The sequence below is a fragment of the Maylandia zebra genome, linkage group LG16 (genome assembly GCF_041146795.1).
Source record: "Maylandia zebra isolate NMK-2024a linkage group LG16, Mzebra_GT3a, whole genome shotgun sequence".
Taxonomy (NCBI): Eukaryota; Metazoa; Chordata; class Actinopteri; order Cichliformes; family Cichlidae; genus Maylandia; species Maylandia zebra.
Window position 1 is genome coordinate 10,145,986 of NC_135182.1, and position 6,000 is coordinate 10,151,985.

The following is a 6,000-nucleotide window of genomic DNA, read 5'->3' on the forward strand; positions in this document are numbered from 1 at the left end:
AGATAGACGTAGAAGCACCGTGACGACCATCCACAGCTCTCATACGGGGAACACGGGGCATTTTTATTGCTTTTTATTGCTTTTATTTACTCAAAGGCAAGCTAAAATACATAGTACATACCACCCACAAAATGTATTTGAATAAAAGAAGTATTTTTCATTAAAATAATATTGTAGTAGTTAATAATTATGCAAGCATGTTATTCTATTTGTACAGCTGTTTCGTAAAGAAAGTAACCGCACTCTTGGTCGGTTATTCACTGTCGTTTTTGAACTCTTCCTCGTCTCGGCTGTTTCACACGTACACTCTGTATTGAGAACTGCGAGCCGAGGTGCTCGGCATCCGCTCTGTTCGGTTTCAGGAGCGAGACAGGCGGAGGCGGAGGCGGAGGGTCGGTGTGGTGCGGTCCAGTGACTCAGCCGAGAGTCAGAGCCGGCGCGGTGGGTCGCGTGCGTCTCCCGGGGCGCGAGGAAACCGCAAAGTACAGGGCTGGGACGAACAAACAACCGCAAACTTCATGCGACCTCACAAGGCAACAGAACCGCAAACTCTCCTGATAATGCAAACACAAGATAGTGACAGGAAAAACGCGCAGGGTGACTGGCAAAAGGCCAACAAACTGTAAGTCATCCATTCACAAGCCTTCTTTATTTGGGTGGGAAAAGTCCCTACACCTCCGGCAGCCATAACTCATGACTCATTTCTTATGGAAGTTGTTAGTTAGCTGTTTATGTAGTCAATGTGATAAAGACAAAAATGGAAGATTTAAATCTTATGATAAAGGCACAAAAAATGGGAAGGAAAAAAAAAAAAAACACTTGCAGCAAAAGCAACTGTTGCCTGCAGTGAAAAACCTACAAAAACCTTTGTATTACGGCAAGAGACGCAGAAACCTGAAAAAAAAAAAAAAAAAAAAAGCTCTTGAAATCTGATTTCAAAACAAAAGCATTTGAAACCTTATTTCAAAATAATAGCCAACTTCGAGTGAATTTAGCTTTCAAATTAACAGACACGTTAAGAACATAATAATAAATATCATTCAGTCTTGTTTCCACACTCTAATGTTAGATCCAACTGATTAGACCCTTGTACTCTTGTAGCACCCTGTCACTATCAAGGCCATCTTCTTGTGCATTTCAAAGTAAAAGCTATCTGAATTTTCATTTTTGAACTACTCTTTCAATGACTTCAGAATTTTCTTAGAAGGACAATTCATGTTTCCACAGGATAATTGGAGTTTATATCGACAGTATACACCTTCACAGGGATGCCATGTCAATATCAAGACAATCTGCCATTTAAAGATGCTGACTTATTGCAGAGTATTTGTGAACGAGATGAGGCCTGTTGTTTGTATTCCTAGACTATTTAATTTATTTAATAAAATATCAGGTCGCCACGCAACATGCCATGAAACTATGGGGTATCATTTTTTTCCCCAACCCCTAAAATCTAAGATGAATGAAATCAAAGGCTCTCAACTGTTACAGTTGTCATGGTGCGCAATGTACTCCTTCATGTTCAAAGAGAAAATAGCTTGCTACCACACATTTGAAACCGTTGGACTCTACTGTGCATCAGCGCAGCAACATTGGCTAATACAATGGCTAATACACAGTGTTGGGAAGGTTACTTTAAAAATGTATTCCACTACAGAATACGTTTCTGAATACTTTGGATTCTGAATACTTTGGATTGCTTAATATATTATCATGCTTTTTACAGCTACATGAATGTACTATAGCTGTGTGATTTATTACTATTACTGAAGGTTACTCGCCATTTTTGCAGCGATCTCATATTAAAACTATTCCTCTGGCTAATACGTCGGGTTCTGTGTCAGGCTCGTAGGCAAAAACTAGCTTTACTTTGCTGTCTCGGTCAACTTTGCTAGCGAGAGACAGAGAGAGGCGTTGAAAGGCTGCTCCAACAGAACTTATTGTTTTGGAGGAAAACACGAGCACAGCGTACAGTCAAGTCTTAATAGCTTACTTACAACTGGGCTCGTCAGGCACTCTTTTTGGCTGCAGTGGTTATTATTATATTTACATGCTTCCATCTCTCGTTTCTGGTCAGTGACAACTCATACTTTTCCACTCACCTTTTTCTCCCTCCCTCGCACTCACAGACACATAATGGGTATGGCAGTCTATTCTCCCTGCAGCACGGACTACACTGCCCATGAGGCTACATTCTTTAAGGCTATGCCTGTAACACTCTGCCTGTTGCCTTCATATTAAATCATTTTTTTGAATAATAATTTTAAAAAATATTTCTTCACATCATTAGAGGTGACATGGGCCGCGAGACTGACACACACAGGCATTAGAGCCTCTTAATGTGTGTTTTGTTTGGGTTGCCACCGGCATGGAATTACCAAAAACAGAGAGGGCATAGCCTAACATATGAAACAGGAAAAGACTGTATTCTGAATACCATCTTAAACTGTTACAGAATAAAGAAAGTATACTTTATTGATCCCCATGGGGAAATTACTCTCTGAGACCAATGTGTAGGGACGGTACCTTGCTCAGGGGTACCTCAGGGTAGCCATTCAGTGGATTCGAACCATCAACCATGGGGCCATCACTCTACCTACTGAGCTACCCCTGCCCCCAGATGGAATACGGTTACCCATATTTTGTATTTTAAATATGTAACGCCGGTACATGTATTCCGTTACTCCCCAACACTGCTAATACATTTCCTGTTACTACCTGAACTAGCTGTTAACTAGCACTTCTGGAGGTGGAGACAACTGTCATCTTTTCAGAATTTTGTAGTAGAATTCTTTAACTGCCACATTTCTCCATGTATGGTTTCTGTGGAATAACCATGCTAATTTCTTGGATCTAATACAGTAGCATACTGAACATGTAATTCGGGTAATTATGCACAGTAGTAGTTAAACACAAAATAGCACCAAAAATGAAGGTCCACAAACCCTGCAATTCCTGTCTCAATAAACAGGTGGACTGGATGTACACACATATCACACTCCTCCTGTATCACTGGAGGTCCCCTCCAGTGATACAGGAGGAGTGTGATACAGGAAGTTCAGCCGCTTTGCCTGCCAAGTGTGCAGACCGTTCAGCGTTGAGCAAGCTCACCATTATGTTTTCAGAAAGTATCCATTTCCCCACATGTGCCAAAGCAACAACAAGGTCTCCATGTGGTAGAAGTCCCCCAGATTCCGCTGGTAAGAGCTGGAGTATTTTGGAGCTGAGTCACAGGATGCATCGGGTTAACTTGATGAGCTTCTTGTGATTTTGTGCACACACACATACATAGTGAATTAAATGTGCATGCATAGTAAAAGTACTCATTACAATGACTCACCACCTTGCAAAGTGTTTTGATGCTAGAACAGCACTGTAGGTCCAGGTGGTGAAAGAAAAACTTCTGCATAGCCAGAGGATGTTCTGTGTAACAAGCACAAATAGAATCCAGCTATTTTAGCCAACAGAGCTATGTTTCTGTTGGTTTAGAAGAAAAATTGTCATACTTATCATCTAGTAATCTGTTATCCCACAAAGGTTTTTTTGTCTTTTACTTAGGTCAACTTTATAGACAAAGACAGCTAAGTCTGAGATGGTTTGGACATGTGCAGAACAAGGAGCCTAGAGCTGCCAGGCAAGAGCAGTTGTAAATGGACTGGTGTACTCTTGTACTTTAACTGAGCACTCAAAGTGCTTTTCACTACAAGTCACATTCACCCATACACATACAGCTATATTTCTTGCCTTTAAACACTTTCTAACTACTACGCACATGCTCACACTCCAATGGATGCATTAGGGGCAATTTTTGCTTCAGGATTTTGCCCAAGGACTCTGACATGCCGACTGGAGGATGGACCTTCCAATAAGTAGACCACCCGCCTGAGCCACCGATGCGCGCAATACAGGAAGACAAGGAGAATTCACTGATGTAGTGATAGACATGCATAACAGATGGTCTGACAGGATGGGATGGAGGCAGACGATCTGCTGTGGAGCAGTTGAAAGAAGAAAAAAAAAAGTCAAGGTAACTTTAGTTTACATAGCACACACCTAAATGTGGAATTTCTAATTAATCTGATCAGTAATAGATCATTACTATGAGTTATTCTCCTATTCTGGCTCCTACAGGTGCTGTATAGATCTTTCTAAGAAATGTCTCACAATACTCATATTTTAATCAAAATTTTCCTGAAACTCTGGACCTTTCCATTTGTCAGCAGTGTGTCAACGAAATCATAACAGAAATTTGTTTAGCCAAATGGTATGAACATCCACTTTGCAGATGCTGGAATACAACAGATCCACCTTCTTTGTATTTAAAAAATTGTGTTGTTCTGCAGATTTTCAATCAATAGGATCTTAAAATCAATAGGTTTTAGAAAAACCCTTTACAACACAACCTAACAGTTTAAAAATCTGTACTTAAAATAACTGTTCCAATCACCCTGTGGCTTTTGCTGGGAATAGCCAGTAAGGATTCTGGGTTTTGGCTTGCTCCTTATTCCTTAAGTTGGAAGGTGGTAGAGAGCAAGCAGGGTTCCTTGCAGAGAGTGAGGAAGGTAAGTAACTGGAAAAACTTCACAGAAACAAAACTCAGCCTGAACTAGTCACCACTTTGATAGCTATAACAATCTGGCAGTAAGCGAGCGATGAGCTGTCCTTTGATGTGCAGGAGGTTGATGAGTGGATGAGAAGCAGGTGTGTCTGCCAGAATCTAGCCAGGTCTGTTTTGAGGACCTTCAGAGGGTCCTGACAGGCTGGTACGCCCTCCCATATACTCATACCCGGTGGGAGAACAAGTAGTGAGAGAGAAAGGGAGAGAAAGACAAGAGGAAGAAAGAAGGTAGGGGACACTGGAATGTGAGGAATCATAATCCATACGATTAGAAATGGTCAGGAAATGTTACATTGAGCACCATGGTAAGATGACAGTCTTATTTAAAAAACTGCAGAGATTACATATATTTTAGGCCATTTTAGTCTTTAGTTTCACCTTGGTTCCCTTAACAAGAGTCCACTGGTATTTTTTTTACAGGTCTTCTTTGGTTCTCGGTTTGATTCACTACCTCTAACCTCCTGGGTTTCGCTTTGATAATGTTGGACGCCTCTATGTCTTAGCCATTTGTTAGCTAAAACCTTCACTGAGATACACAAACAATTTGTGAGCTACATCTATATTTATGGATTTCTGAGATTGCTCAAGGACAGATTGATGGATGGATAAGATGACTGCTAGTGCAAAATCCAAAATCTATTTCCTGCCGCACTGTATTCTGCAGAATGTATCACACTTTTTTAAAAAGGTATTTGCAGTTGTACTTTTTATTAACTTCCAGCATTTTTACGCTGTGCAGAGGTATAAGCACAGTTTGACCATCTTGATATATTTGTTATGAAAGCAGTCATGTGTTTTCACTTCCAGAAGTTCATCACCAGGAACTGCAAAGATAGTTCTTAGATTTGTCATCCAGCGATGTGGCAGACAATATTACTGCTGTCACTCATCAAGCTACTGCAAAAGTACACGGCACATTTTTGTGGAATGCTTTTTCCTGTTGTAAATTATTAACCATTATAACATGAATCAGTGGGTGTTGACCTCGGGACTGATTCATACTTTTAAAATGTGCAGGGGGAAAATATTTATCTGCTCATTCAGTAACACTGCTGGTTGGAGGTGATTTTCTCATTAAACTGTGTTAGCTGCACAGGCTAAACTCGATATTAATTCATTAATAGGTTGATTTTAGGATTGAAATGGAGAGCAATTACATAACTAAAACTGGCATTCTTGAATAGTAATTAATCAATTAGCCTTAATATTAATGCCAGTGAATTGTCGTGGGTTTGATGCATGACATGAAAAACCTGATCTGTTTTCACAGCAGTTTGACTCTGTGTCAATACTGCCTGTCCGTAAATAAATGTGAATGAACTGATATTTCAACTATGTCAAAAGGAATTACAAGAATACGCACTGTCCATTTAATCTCAGCT